This window comes from Haliotis rufescens, unplaced genomic scaffold (assembly GCF_023055435.1).
Source record: "Haliotis rufescens isolate VD_foot unplaced genomic scaffold, xgHalRufe1.0.p SCAF_5, whole genome shotgun sequence".
In the NCBI taxonomy this organism is placed as follows: Eukaryota; Metazoa; Mollusca; class Gastropoda; order Lepetellida; family Haliotidae; genus Haliotis; species Haliotis rufescens.
Genome location: NW_025964223.1, coordinates 47,415,335 through 47,431,237, shown reverse-complemented (window position 1 = coordinate 47,431,237; position 15,903 = coordinate 47,415,335). Strand labels below are relative to the sequence as shown.

Genomic DNA, 15,903 nt, shown 5'->3' with positions numbered 1-15,903 from the left:
CAATTATAATATTCTTGGAAGAAATAACTTAATATGGCAAGTTTTTATACATATTCAAATTAATAGCCATTTAATTAATGGTCAATGAAAGAAGATTTACACAAAATTTAAATGATTTTATTGCACATAAAATTTTTGAATAGTAATATTATTAATATCACCTGTATGGTGTGATCCGTTTGTCTTGAGCAAGTTTGGCTCCATCCTTCATCTCATTCATTGTGCTGTACAATTTATTTAAGCCCATTGCAGAGTTCTTGTACCAGGGTGAACCTGCCTTTCCTCCATGGTTGATGGCGAGGAAAAAAGGACTGTCTGTTTGAAGCATTGAAGTAGGACGATTTTCCCGATACATCTTGTAGCAGGCCACTGGATCCCTGTCGGGTTTTTCTGGAATGCTGTATTCACGGGGCTTCCTGCGGATGTCGTTAGGATTGGCTCCAGTACGTGGCATGGACTGACGCTCTGAGGTATATATTAAATAGTCCCCCTGATCCCCTTCCCTCAGTTCCACATCCCCCCGTCTCATGTGTGAACTTCCTTTCCCGTCCTCATTCCGAAATAGAGCGTACAAATTAGCCACATGGAATGTAATAGGCTGGTCCGATTTGCTAGGCCTTCAAATCCTTAGATTTAGCCTTCATAATTTCTCTCAGTTTTCAAAATTTCTCACTATTAATCAAACTATGACCATATGATTTTGATTTTAGATGTCGCTCAAAGGAGGAGAGAAAGTTTCTCAGTGAGGTAGGCTCATACTCCGATTCATCTTTCTTCCTAACAGTGATGAAGAACTTGCTGAGATAATCTTCAAGGACAGGTGGCTCAATCTCTTCAATAGCCCTAGCCTCACCTTCCTGCGCAAGAAACTGCTTTAAAAGATTCAGGTCGTACAAGGTTTGTTTCTTTGTGTTTTCATTTGCATGTTCATTAAGATATTTATCTACATCACCAGTACTTATCTTTGAAGATCTGTGAATCTTATTTTACTGGACATACTTGATAGGTTCAATTTGTTCCTGGATAGGTTTTGTTTGTTGCTGGATAAGTTCTGTTTGTTCAAGAAATCTTAAGTCCCAATCTGCCAGGAAAACATCGATTTCACTCATTTTGAGTGTGTCCATGTTTTATTAGCAGAAGACACTTACGAGTAAGGTTAGAAAATTTTCAAGGGGGGTAACTCTTGTGAGAAAATAGTTCCGTTAACGTGTTATGTTCACTGCAGTGAAATATCAAGTGTTATGTTCACTGCAGTGAAATATCAAGTGTTATGTTCACTGCAATGAAAATATCACTTTTCTCAACTCAGTCTTTCACACTGAAGTATATAATAAAAACATATATTATGTTTACGCCAATTCCATGCACACAGATAACGAAATGTTAACAGCATCGCAATATTGAACCATTCTCTACCTCAAACCAATGCAATATGCTGTTCTGTCAAACGGTAATAATAATACATTATTGACAGTTTTGTTATGTTTTAAAAACAACAGAAAACTCAGAACAAGCCACAATGTCAACATGTCTACATGTTACCCCCTCCCCAATTAAAAAAAGAACATATTAAAAAGTTAATAATAATAACAACAACAACAATAATAATGTAATAATGTAATAAGATGTATTCGCAGTGGCAAGTGTGACTTCGGAACCCATTTATATTAGAAGAGGAATATTTAAGGGCGTTTCATTTTGTACTTTGCTTTTCTGTTTGTCACTAAATCACAAAGAGGAAGGGTATCATCCAGGAGCTCCTCAGCACAGATCCCCGACACCCCTTACTTACCCCCTTTTACATGGATGACCTTAAACGTATTGCCAAAATAAAAACAGATTCTCATTGTCGAGTCCTTTTCTAATGATATTGGCATGTCCTTTGGGCTCGACAAATGTAACACTCTTCATCTGTAACGTGGCAAGGGAGAAGAGGAAGAATCAGTCAATTTACTTGGGGGAGGAGTTATTGACCATCTCGTGGAAGGTCAGTCCTATACGTACAGAGGAATGCAGTTTAGAGACAAACTCCAGAATGCCAATATCAAGGAAAAACTTTGGGCTGACAAAAGGAAAAACCGGAGTTCAAAGCCGAACGCTCGCAATAAAGTTTAAGCCACAAATACTTATGCTTTACCCGTCCTATCGTATTTTTTGTTGTTGTTGATTGGACGAAACAAGAAATTCATGGTATTGACACTCTCACACGTCAATCATGTCAGACAATAGATCCCACTACCCTCGCTCTTCCCTCAATCGCTTATATTTACCAATTATAATTGGAGGGCGTGGTTTGACCAACGTTCGAGGCTCTTCATGATAGAATTGCATTGTGCACGAAGTGCCATATCAAATCAGCCCAAAGTACCAAGTTGTACGACTCCCCATTGTTCTGGGTGCCTTAGGTTTGGTACCTCCCAACTGTTGACTGACATTGGGAATGTACCCGGGTTTCGTGCAAGGAATACAGCCCTTCTGACTATCTGGGTAATTCAGAAGGTGCAGTGTTGGGAAGTCTTCACATTCTCCGAAATGTTTTGGATTGGTTTGACCCGGCAGCGCTTTCTGGGAAAAGTCCCATTCGCTGTCTGGGCTGCGTGTAAAGGCCCTGAGCTGATGATGAGCCTAACCAGCCTGACCCTAAACCCTCTTGCTGCATTTTTATTTTAATCTGTAAGTAATAATAATGAAAAGAATATATCAATAAACGAAAAACACACACAACAAAGAAACATAGATAAAACAAAACATGATAAACAAGTACAAGACAACATCGCTGTTAATCTAGCTATGTATGTGTCCGTGTCCGCAAGTCACCATAACTACCATGTCACGACTGACAATAATTCTTCAACGGGAAATGTAAATAGGGAAGTTTTACACTGCATAACGTTGTCCGCAACAACAGGATATCGTACCTACATGTACATCTGACTGTGTTGCATCGAACAGGATCGCCTGGTATATCACACCTCGTCACTGAGTGCGCGCATTTGTGTCATTATGGAATCTGCATACACTGTATGACGAGGCGCAATCTTATGACCTGTTCTGGCGCTGTGCTTTGCTCAATAACACAGGATTAATTTCAGCACCCATCAATACATTTCATTTAATTTATTTCACAAAATCGTGTGACCTAATGATAAGGGTTTTGAATTCTGGACCCACTACAGTGTCACTTTTTCTCAGAGGATTTAACTTAATGTAAAGGAAATAGGTCCTTCTGAATGCATTTCTTATTGCTTACTCGCCACTACATGACTGAAACAATGCCGACATTAAGTTTAATCACGCTCACATTGATACAGGATGGGTGCAATCTCCGATTTGACTGCAGTGGCGGATGTGAGACACGCCATCCTATAAACACGTCTTCGAAGTTATATCACCAGGACATTAATTCTATGAATCATTGCACGAACAGGCGTCTTCTGGGAAGGTAATTCTGTTTATGGTCTTAGTAATAATTAGACGATGGTTCTCATCTTACCCTACTGGCAGAATCCGGTACCGAGCCGTAACCTATAAATCGTGCAACACATTACTATTTAGTTTAGTTACTGTAGATCGAAGACAACTGTTCCAACTGACTCTTGTCCAGCTGCTACTTATTTTTTTAAAGTGTTTACATTTCTTATGCGATCATCACAATTCAAGCAGATCGTGTAACACTCGGAAGGTCTATGATTCTATTTGAAGAACAACATCGTTTGTGAGGTACGTGATACTTACGTTCGTGTAGGTTCTATCATAGTGGTATGTTGTTAGTGAAGGCAACATTACTAACAGCAAGTAATACCAAACCTTTGTGAAGCTCACCCTGTTTGAGTCGTTTCAATTGTCAGTTATCACAGGCAAATTAAATAACTAAACATGCCGTCGTCATTGATATTGAAATAGTTTCTACATAAACATTAAGATCTAAGCCCTGGAGAAAATTATGCTTACAAGTTGCCGCTAAAATACAATGCAATTAAGTGTACTGTCCTAACTTTAGGATGTAATAACAAATCAGTGTCTCCTGAACATCTGTACAAATTCGGTAACATAACTTTTCCTTTTAAAAACTCATTGATTATGCTGGAGTGTACAGTGTATTGTTAAATATTCTGTTGAAAGAACGAGGTTAGTGAGTGAAAACTTGAGAACAGTGATAAATATAAATCACGATTCTGGTTTGTACTTTGGTGGACTTGATCCTATAGCCACTGTGCGCTTCTGGCAGCGGGTGGTATTACCTTGTGGCTTACATGGATGTCGTGTATGGGGGAAACTGTTCTTAAAGGAATATCATATGCTAGAAACCACTTAACGGTATTTTTGTAAGACCATCCAGAGTTTTAATAAGTGTAAAACTAATGAAATAATGAGAGATACACTTGGTGTAATATCCATACAAGGATATATTGATCAACAAACTCTAAACGCAAATTTAATGTATATTTTCAAGCACATGTATATGTTTTCTTGTCCGACTTGGATAGCTTAGATATAAAGCCACTCCAGTTAATGAGAACAAATGGGATATGAAATCAATTTCAGCATGTTATGTTGCATGTTAAAAATATATTATGGTAACTTCACTTATATTGTCTAAGCAGCATGTGTCAGATTCTGCTAGTCGGGACTCATACCGATATTATAGTGTTAGCCCAATGTGACACCATGTCACCATTTGGATGCAAAAGATATGCTTCGTTAAATCTTTTAATGTAATCATCGAAGCAGTCAGTGTTGCGGCCTAGAACGCCCCAAACATCCGATATCAAATTACCGTATTTCCTCTATTTGACGATACGCCGTCTGTTAAATTCGCGAGAGCCCTTGACTCGGAGTGTATTAGGGACTTGGCTGGTATTAGACACCCAGCGTGTATAAGAGGAAATGTAGATATGTTTTACAGTTCATATAGGTGTGATCCATCGGCAGCCATTTTCTATGAATCGATATGTAGGCTATCTATGTATTCACACGCACGTTTTTTTGTGAAAAGGCTTAATATATTTGAAAGGGGTTTCCGTAGCAAAAAGGAAACCTCTTTTTAACCAATCAGAATCAAGCATTCATCAATGTCATGGTAGAATATGGTTTAAATATATGTTGCAGCCTCTGTTGGGTTGGCTATATGAGGACCAAGGCGACACCTGTTTATATATTCCCACTATGTAGTGTGGCTATTACATGACACTCCGTAATAACAATAAAATAGGCAAAAAGTATTCCTTTAAACATCTCTCACATAAAATTATAAGTCAATTAAATATTGCATAAAGGACAATTATATCTCATTGTTAAGTCCCTGCATATTTATATACTCAACAACAAAAGTTGCTGTGACACTAATATTTTAGTGTATGTTTCAAACAAGTAAAGTTTGGTTTTCAATATTGTAGTACATGTATGGAATCAAGTCACAAAAACGCAACTGCTACAGAAAAGCATGCATTCCATGCAAAAGTGGACTTTTATGCAAGCCCCATGCATTTCACTACCCAACAGGATTCCATATGCATTGTTTAGCATCGTGCTGACAACAACCACTCAGAAAAACAACAAAAATTACGCAATTATTCAACATTACGAAATGCCACGCCTGTTCGAAAATGAGCGTCTGCGAGCCATTGGTATGCTTGAAGCAGGATCGAGTCAACGTGATGTTGCAAGACAATTTAACGTCCACAGAAACACATTTTGGTGTTTATGGCAACGTTGGCAACATACGAATGCAGTCAGAGACCATCCTCGGAGTGGCAGGCCACGCGTTACCAATAATTGACAAGACAACTGGATTCGAACAACACACCTACGAAATCGATTCCAGCCAGCAACAGTGACTGCAAGAAGCATCCTTGGCCTTCGACGAATATCTTCACAAACCGTACGTCGTCGCCTCAGATGTGCAGGGATTGTCGCCAGAAGACCCGCCAGACGTCCCATTTTGACAGGAAACCACCGTCAAGCGCGTCTACAGTGGTGCAGACGGGCTTCTACGCCGAACGGCCATGCAGTGGGGACAAGTTCTATTCACTGACGAGTCTCGTTTTCACCTCAGCCACAGCGATGGACGGATTCGAGTGTACCGACGTCGAGGTGAACGTTACGTCAATCATTGTGTCATGGAAGAAGATCGGTTCGGGGGCGGCAGCGTTATGATATGGGGTGGGATTACAGCAAGGCAGAGGACCCGTTTGATAGTGGTAGAGGGAAATCTCAATGGACAGCGCTACCGCGACGAGATCATCAGTCCGGTTGTTCTACCGTTTTTGCGTCGTCATGGCCCAGGCATTACCTTGCAACATGTCAACGCCCGGCCTCATATTGCTCGACTTGTCATCCCCTGGCCGGCTCGCTCCCCTGATCTCTCACCAATCTAGCACATGTGGGATGAGATGGATCGGCGCCTTCGACGTCAACCACGTGTTCCACAGACACTCAAGGAACTTCGAAACATGCTCCAGCAGATATGGACAGATATCCCACAGGACTTTGTGCGATGCCTGGTCAATTCCATGAGACGAAGATGTGTTGCTTGCATCGCAACCAGAGGTTCACACACAAGCTATTGATTTGTAAATTGACATTTTGGCATGTACATGTTTGTTTTTTCATGTAATCACGCATTTTCTGAAGTCAGTATGGCTAATTAAACCATATGAACACTTACAGGAGTCTTTTATCTGTTGCAAACCGAAATTGTTTCAGATTTGGTAAAAAATATAACTTCGCATTAAATCTTATTCAATGTCACAGGAGTTTTTGTTGTTCAGTATATATGATCTGCGGCATAAGAGTTCTATAATAAGTTAATCACGTTAACTCATAAATAAACAGCAATATATTACCTACCAGTTGAACATTACTGATATTATACGAAACATTTATACAAGTGTAATTGAAATAGGCATACATATATTAACAATGTGACATATATTTGTGACACAGCTGTCGGACAATATATTGATAATGGTATCGTCTTACAATATTCCAACTTTGAGCTACAGTAAACTACGGTTATAACGAACTCAAAGGGACCACTAACTTTAGTTTGTTATAACCGTAGTTCGTTATAAGCATAGATACAGTATAACAATAGCAAATAGTCGGGTCAAAAAAATCAGTTCGTTATATCCGTCAGTTCGTTATAAACGTGTTCGTTATAAACGTACTTCACTGTATTATGCATTGATCGTGCAATAAACCTTCGTACCAATTAAACATATATTACATCGTAAATATATGTGTCCCACTTTTATTTGTTATTATCGTCGTCTCTGTGCTACGAGGTATCTAACACTGTATACTCTTGTATCCACAGAATATGGTGGTGATACTCTCCGAGAACCAAATGAGGAAAGTCTTGCAGCAAGTGACTAAATATCACGGGTGGATGAAGGTCGTGTTTTCACTTTCATGTGCCTAACATACTAGTAATCATAATCATATCACTGTTAAGATATCTGTCGTGTTTCTACGTTTGAGGAAAATGTATCCTATTGCTGTTTTTAATATGCAAATCTACAAAACATGTAGAAACACGATAAATTAACAGTGTGAAAGGATATTCACATCTGAATGTGTAGCATTGGTACATACAGGCATGGAAAATGCTCTATAAGTACGAAATAGTGCTATATTGAAAGGGCTGCTTCCAGTTTGTATGGAGACATGCGGCGTAAAACCCAACATATTCACTCACATATAGATATCCTTAGTGCATGCACGATTTTAATTATGCTTATAAATAAATCAATATGTTTGATTAAACTCGTCATTCATATTTGATTGCCAGATTCATGTTATGTGTGGGACATGTTATAGAACATTCCTTGACAAATGTTTCGTCATGGCTCCCAGGCCTATCGAGTCTGACAAAACATGCTTTATGTACGGCAGTGTAGTGATATCCACATTTGAAACCGCTGAATACATCCACCACTCGGAGAGTCCGGGCACGCATGTTGTATTTGCTAGAAGTGACACACAGTAAAGTATCACCGTGGATTCAGACTCGTATTTCAGTCATATGGAAATAAACCAAATCAAAGTGTTCTTGCACTCATGAAAATGTTCTTCTTGTTTTCAGATTTGTGGAGAAATATCAGCAAGATTAGAACATTTCATATTGGGGTTTGACTTCATTGTGGATACATGGCCTGAATTTAAAGCTTTGGTTGTACGCTCAAATAAAAAATATTTAAAGGTATGTACTTACTGGAAACACAATGTATGTTACTGTTATCAAGAAGGCTATCGGATTTATTGTTATTTAATGAGATTGGTTATCGCGCGTTGTGTAAATGAACTCGGGGCACGGTCCATGTGGGTTCAAATGCTAAATGTGTCCTAATTGTAAGCCATGCTCGTGTAAGGTGGTACATTCTTAAATCTACAAAATCACTTCAAACTTTCTTCACACGTTATGATGAAACGCTGTCACTTAATATGTGAAACGCTTTTCGGGGCGGTGTTTAACAAAGCTCACTCACTGGGCACAGTTTCCATAGGCAGCTAGCCGCCCTAGTATACTACTGTCGGGGAACATGTTGAAATAAACAAAATCTGTAAAGTCAAAAGATCAGGTGAATGTATCTCGATGTGCACCTGGCTGTGTGAATGAGGGAAGAAAAATGTATTACTCTGTTTGGTATGCCCTAATGACGGCGACTTTTGATAATTTAATCTGGAGAATGGCTGCAAAGGTGTAGGCAGGCATCAAGAAACATGGTGTACATACCTAATTTTGACAGTCCAAAGCGATGACATATGGACTAAGGTAAAAGTAGTGTAATGAAGGGCATCGCTCCCTAATAATCTGTCGAGCCCAGCAAACCCACTCATACTAGACGCACGCAAGGTACGAAATGTCACAGTTCCACTACAAATTAAGACGACGAATTATAGATTCGTGCATTTATACATATTGTACCACGCCATATACAGATGATGTATGCATCATGCAATTCCGTTTCAACCATGCACTCTTATTAGCCGCTAAACGTACATACGCATTTATCGCAGGTACTACATAAAGAATGTGTAATTGTTGATTTTCAGTTGTAGTTTCTGGAGTCCTCTGTCAACGTATATGCTACAGATCTGGATGCACTAAGGCATCTCCTGCAAAACAAAAATGTCATCGACTGGTCAAGAAACCAGAATTTTGAATGTACGTAGTTCCGGGGTTCCGTGTTAGAATAGGTCCAAAAACAACCTGCACTTGTCGATTGTACGATTCGACTGTATCATGAACAAGTGTTTATAAATCACTATCAAGAAATGATGAAACCAGGTGTTCACGAAAAGGTGAGCGTATCCTGCCCCACCAGTGACACCCGTCATTAAAACATGCAAATGCAAGTTAAATTTTCATCAAAACAAAACACGGAAACATGGTAAATACAGGATGATGCCTGCCCTCACTAATGTTTAGCATAAAAGACATTTTGTCAGTCGAACGCACGAAAGTGTGCCAATAATATGTTCCCATGCATACAGGTAATATATGTCAAACATTTGGCAAAATATATTGATTCAGAAAATTATTGTTTATCAGAAAGTTTAGACTCTCATTACCCACCCCATTACTTATAATCGTCTATTAAAGGATACATATAAAGAACATAAGGGACAAGTTAAAATAGGGAATTGCATCGGACATCATTTTGTCACTGATGCGTAAAATTTTGAAATGTCCTGTAAATGAGGCCCTGAATATTTAACCTTGATCAAACGACTTCTGAACAAGAACGCTCTTGGAAATCTTGGTAGAAGCGCATGCTCGATTTTACCTCGAAAGTTGTGAAATGTAGACACCAAGGGCTGGAGCTGCAGGAATATTTTTCGATATAAAGGGAAAGATGACTACTGGAAAGTTGAAGTCATTCCTCTTGTCATACAGTCTTGTGGTGTGCTTCCATTTTTGACAAATTGACCTGAGCTCCTGTAGTTTCATATGTAACTCTATCTATGGGTCACAACGTTTTGAAACAAGAGCCCCATGGATCAAGGTTTTAAGCTTTCATTAAGTTTGTCACGTGGGATAGTGGTACACAAAGTTTTGAGAGAATGGAACAGTCATTATCAAATGATTATTTGAATATTTCATACTTAATTATGAATTGCGTGTTATACGTGGTGTCTCCTTAGACAAGTGGAAGTTGAGATAAGTGTGAAATCGAACCTTCATCCGTTAAATATCATATACATGGGGCTGCCATTTCTGATATTCTCATACTACTTTCGATCTTTATATTTTTTTACAGCTGTGTGAATATTACCATTTCTTTTCTGTTTTTTACCAAATCTGAAACAATTTCGGTTTGCAACGAGATAAAAGACTCCTGTAAGTGTTCAAATGGTTTCATTAGCCATACTAACTTCAGAAAATGCGTGATTTCATTAAAAAAACATGAACATGCCAAAATGTCAATTTACAAATCAATAGCTTGTGTGTCCACCTCTGTTTGCGATGCAAGCAACACATCTTCGAATTCGTCTCATGGAATTGACCAGGCATCGCACAAAGTCCTGTGGGATATCTGTCCATATCTGCTGGAGCATGTTTCGAAGTTCCTTGAGTGTCTGTGGAACACGTGGTTGACGTCGAAGGCGCCGATCCATCTCATCCCACATGTGCTAGATTGGTGAGAGATCAGGGGAGCGAGCCGGCCAGGTGATGACATTCACGTTGTTTTGTTGAAGAGAATCCTGAACAAGTCGAGCAATATGAGGCCGGGCGTTTACATGTTGCAAGGTAATGCCTGGGCCATGACGACGCAAAAACGGTGGAACAACAGGACTGATGATCTCGTCGCGGTAGCGCTGTCCATTGAGATTTCCCTCTACCACTATCAAACGGGTCCTCTGCCTTGCTGTAATCCCACCCATTACCATAACGCTGCCGCCCCCGAACCGATCTTCTTCCATGACACAATGATTGACGTAACGTTCACCTCGACGTCGGTACACTCGAATCCGTCCATCGCTGTGGCTGAGGTGAAAACGAGACTCGTCAGTGAATAGAACTTGTCCCCACTGCATGGCCGTTCGGCGTAGAAGCCCGTCTGCACCACTGTAGACGCGCTTGGCGGTGGTTTCCTGTCAAAATTGGACGTCTGGCGGGTCTTCTGGCGACAATCCCTGCACATCTGAGGCGACGACGTACGGTTTGTTAAGATATTCGTCGAAGACCAGGGATGCTTCTTGCAGTCACTGTTGCTGGCTGGAATCGATTTCGTAGGTGTGTTGTTCGAATCCAGTTGTCTTGTCGATTGTTGGTTACGCGTGGCCTGCCACTCCGAGGATGGTCTCTGACTGCATTCGTATGTTGCCAACGTTGCCATAAACACCAAATGGTGTTTCTGTGGACGTTAAATTGTCTTGCAACATCACGTTGACTCGATCCTGCTTCAAGCATACCAAAGGCTCGCAGACGCTCATGTTCGGACAGGCGTGGCATTTCGTAATGTTGAATAATTGCGTAATTTTTGTTGTTTTTCTGAGTGGTTGTTGTCAGCACGATGCTAAACAATGCATATGGAATCCCGTTAACGCACATGTTTTTTATACCCATTCTTGGGTAGTGAAATGCACGGGGCTTGCATAAAAGTCCACTTTTGCATGGAATGCATGCTTTTCTGTAGCAGTTGCGTTTTTGTGACTTGATTCCATACATGTACTACACTATTGAAAACCAAACTTTACTTGTTTGAAAAATGCACTAAAATATTAGTGTCACAGGAACGTTTGTTGTTGAGTATATTATGATTGTGACTGATACGTGTACTTTATGATCATACTGACATACTCACAATATGGCTGAAATACTGCCTACGTGACCATAAATCTTAAGCCCCTCACTCATAACGACAGCGGATATTTTAGTTGTTCTGTATCTGATTACGTATTTGATAAAGTCGGTAAAGCAGTAATTTATTAACACATGCTTATAACATAGTACGGACTTATACAGTGCTTTCAGCAGAGAATATTTTGGTAATGGTTTTGCTACATCTTTTTTACAAAGACAGTATGCATTGAATATTTAGGTGTGGACACGAGGCTGTTACCTGTTGTAATAGAAGTGATGAAACATCATCAGGTTCCCCTCTTACTTGGATCGACTGCCGTGTTCCTCCGAGCGACAGAAGATACCCTGGAACTCAAGTAAGCTGAGATATATTGATTGATTGATTGATTAAGTGAGTGAGTAGAGTTTTCAGCCATAGTCCCGTAATACTACGGCAAGGGACATACACTGTACCCATTTGAGGAATCGAAGTCGTACTTGGGCGTGACGAGAGAACCTCTTAACCACAAGGCTACCCCACTGCCCCCTAAAATGTATTGAAAAGCCCAGGGATTAATGTTTTTAAGTTATAACCATGCTGTGCAACGGAGCAATATGTTGAACACCCTTGGGTTTAATATTGACTTTACTTTATTGAATGATTCCAAGTATGGATTAAATTTGTCATCTTGAATTCAACATTCAACAAAATCCTTTCATGCAGAGACGACATTGCATGTCTCAGACCCTGCAACCCTCTCCCTTACACCCCCCCCCCCCCCCCCCCCCCCACACACACACACACACTGAAAAGATACAACTTAGGAGTAGGATGAAACGTTACATTAGATGATCAGATTAATCACACGGTATCCGTGTTACTCGTTAAGGTGACAGGCATGTTGAGGTAGTGCAATGTGAGTTCAAGTTCTTTGCCCTTCTAACACTCTTCTGTATACTCTAAGACTATTAAACATATTTATATGATGACACATCTTAAGGGGAAGTATGCTATACATATGTATAATAATGTAGTAGGCTGAGTAAACACTAATGATGTAACGTATTAATTTGTAACTGTATCGATACGTATTTGACTATGATGTTCAGCGATTTCTGTTTGTGCTGGAGTAATCATTTGACCTATACAATCTGCAATTCTTAAATAATTTTTATTTATTTATTGTATTTAAAAAAAAATATGCCATAATAATACCAACTCGTCCGACAACATCAAAGATCAGTTGAGTAAGCAGTGTGATTCATATGCCTGATCTTAATTTTCAGGCCAATACCAGAAGGGTTTATGCTTGAGAGTCTCAAACCAGATCAAGCCAAAATGGTTGACACTTCCTGGAATTTCAGAAGAGAATATTCTGCTTGTTACATCCAAGAAATGATACGAAAACTACCTTCATGTTGTCTTTACAACAGTGAGGGACGCATGGTTGGCTTTGCCATCACCTACCACTATGGCTGCATTGGGATGTTACATGTGTTGGAGGAACACAGAGGGAAGGGATACGCCAAGGTGATTATGTCACATCTGGCTCGCAAGTGTTTTCAGAAGTGGCAATGTGTATCAGTATTTATTAATCCAAAGAACACAAGGTCAATAAAACTTAACGAAGCCATAGGATTTACTTTAGTACCAGATTTGTTGTTTCAGACAATAAAGACACAACACACAACACCATCTCAATTGTAATTGATTGATAAGATTACGATTTCATTTCGGCTGTTGCTCGTATGTGAACATCAATTATGATTGGAAAATGGGATCGCCCTAATAATACCTTTGCTTCACAAAAGATAATTTTCTTTATTGGTTAGGTATCCGTTTGTGGGCATATACGCATAGATATGCAAATAACAAAGATCCGGAAGGTAATACTTTCAATGTTGACAAACAAACATGACGTCGCCCTGTGTATCGGTGATCGCGTCGGAATTGAGCTTTTACCACGTGCTGTGTGCTGAAACATTCCTTGGAGAGACAGTTCCAAAAGACTCTCGTCCTTGTTACAAATAAGAACACTGGGCCCCTCGGGTGAAAAGGATCAAATGTTTGGATTCACCATTAACCTTACATCTCTAATGATTCTGTTACCTCCACGAAAATGTACTAGTGTCACATCAAAAAGTATTTCTGTGGCGCCCAAAGGAGAAACAAAACTCTACATTAGACTTTCGTACGTAGAACTTTCTATTTCTTACATAGGACTTTTTATCTCCTAAATATGACTTTTCATCACTTTGAAGATGTCTAAGCATGCAATGTTTCACCTCTTCCTTGTTTACAACAGAGAGAACTTTGCTACATACAAAGGGATCGGGATCTTTGACAATGTATTTACATTATCTGAAGTAAAGTGAAGTGGAAAATAGTTTCTATAATTGCATCCAAAGCTTTATCATAACGTTATACAGACAAACATCGGAACAACCTCGTTATAAATGTGGCAAATGTATGTAGTTAATTTCCCGCTGAACATATATTTTGCAAATGTGGTAATAGAAGCATGATTTTCAAGTAATCAAATCATGTTTAACCGCCTCTCTTAGATATCATTTTGTTACGTTCTTGTGGTTTAAAAGAGAATGAAGTAGCCCTTATGTGGAATACAATGGACACTACCTTTTACATAAATCTTGCGTAACACATAATTATGAATAAACTGATTCACATCACATCATGTTGTTTGTTTCTTTGTCATTTTGTTCAGAAGTGCTGTTTCTTTCCCACTCAGGCGATTCTTTTCCCCCAGGTTACCAGTCACTAAATCATACAAATGAAACACTGTGAGCAATTAAAAGCGTTTAATTCTTTGCCTTATCCCTACAAGCAATGTACACAATATTAAATAACCACACAATTTACCTCAGCTAACCTAAATTTCCACTTCAAAATTATGTTTCAATTAATTCTAAAATAAAAACGTAGTTGATATTATATTTGCGATTGAACATATGTAAGCTTGAGATAAAGGTCGAGTAGCATATCCAAATTGATGAAAAAATTCAGAATGATATGTGGAACTTCGCACGAAGATGTGTTTATTTACCTGGTGCTTATGTCGAAGCCTTCCTATCTCCAAAGTTGTGTTTGGTTTGATCGTGGTTGGTTGATTTAGTCTAATGATATTAATAATATTGATAAAAAAACACACAATATGGATAGACTCAATGGGGGTGTGGTACTGATAGGTGATGGCTTCCTTTGTTAGCTTCTACCCTTTGTTATTTTCCACCTATTGTTATCTTATAAATTTTGTGTAAAATAAGTGTTGATAATCATAGATCATGATCTGTGCTCATTGTGTGAAAACAATTTTGGGCCTACTTGCTTTTAATAACACCATAGCTTATAGCTTACAAAGACATAGTCATAAGCAAACGGTGATCTTTGTAGAAAGTCAGGCGAAGCAAACATACCGAGCCTACACGTATGGCTGTCAAATGGAATGTCCAACGTCAACGTCACATGTGGTTTTGAATATTTCTACAACAGATGTTGTTACAACACCAGAAGAGGTAACTTGTGCTTGTGTATCTGTCGGAATATGTGACAATCTCTCCACAGATGGTTTCCATATGTCGTCAGAATCAACTTCAGAGTATTTGACATTCGGAAATTCATGTTCATCCCATGAATTCATTGTAGCCTTATGCTTCCACTGATAGAAAAGATCTTGGATGATTCGTCCAATTCAAGGATGGGTATCAATGCGAATGACACATTGATACCCGGTATGGGTGTTGCGATAGTTCCTGGGGATATAGATGAACTGTAGTTAGTTAGGATTCGTTTCAAAATCCCTTGCTTCTCTGGCCTCAGTGAGTCGTCTGAATTATTTTAAGCCAATTATTAACTGCACATACCAATGGCAAAACCCCGAGAGGATAGAGAACATATTTATAACCACGCCATGGTAGCTTAGTTGGATGTCTAATGGCGAGCAATCGACCCTCATTTCTGTTATAAAAGCGACTGTATATATACTAATCAAAGTTTTCAAAGGATCAGGTTTTGCTTGAAAACTTGTCTTTGGATGTATGTGACATCATTATCACAGAGCACAAAAGCATTTGCTACTGAGGTTTGCTACAGC

General features: G+C 39.2%; 1 long non-coding RNA gene across 1 annotated transcript; it reads left to right on the top strand.

The window, feature by feature from the left end:
* The first annotated feature begins 628 nt into the window (after positions 1 to 628).
* On the top strand, positions 629 to 14,482 carry LOC124137183. Its single transcript, XR_007218255.1, has 6 exons — positions 629 to 897; positions 7,319 to 7,396; positions 8,087 to 8,203; positions 9,058 to 9,169; positions 12,051 to 12,168; positions 13,079 to 14,482. It is a non-coding gene; the product is annotated as an uncharacterized LOC124137183 (long non-coding RNA).
* Positions 14,483 to 15,903: the final 1,421 nt, after the last annotated feature.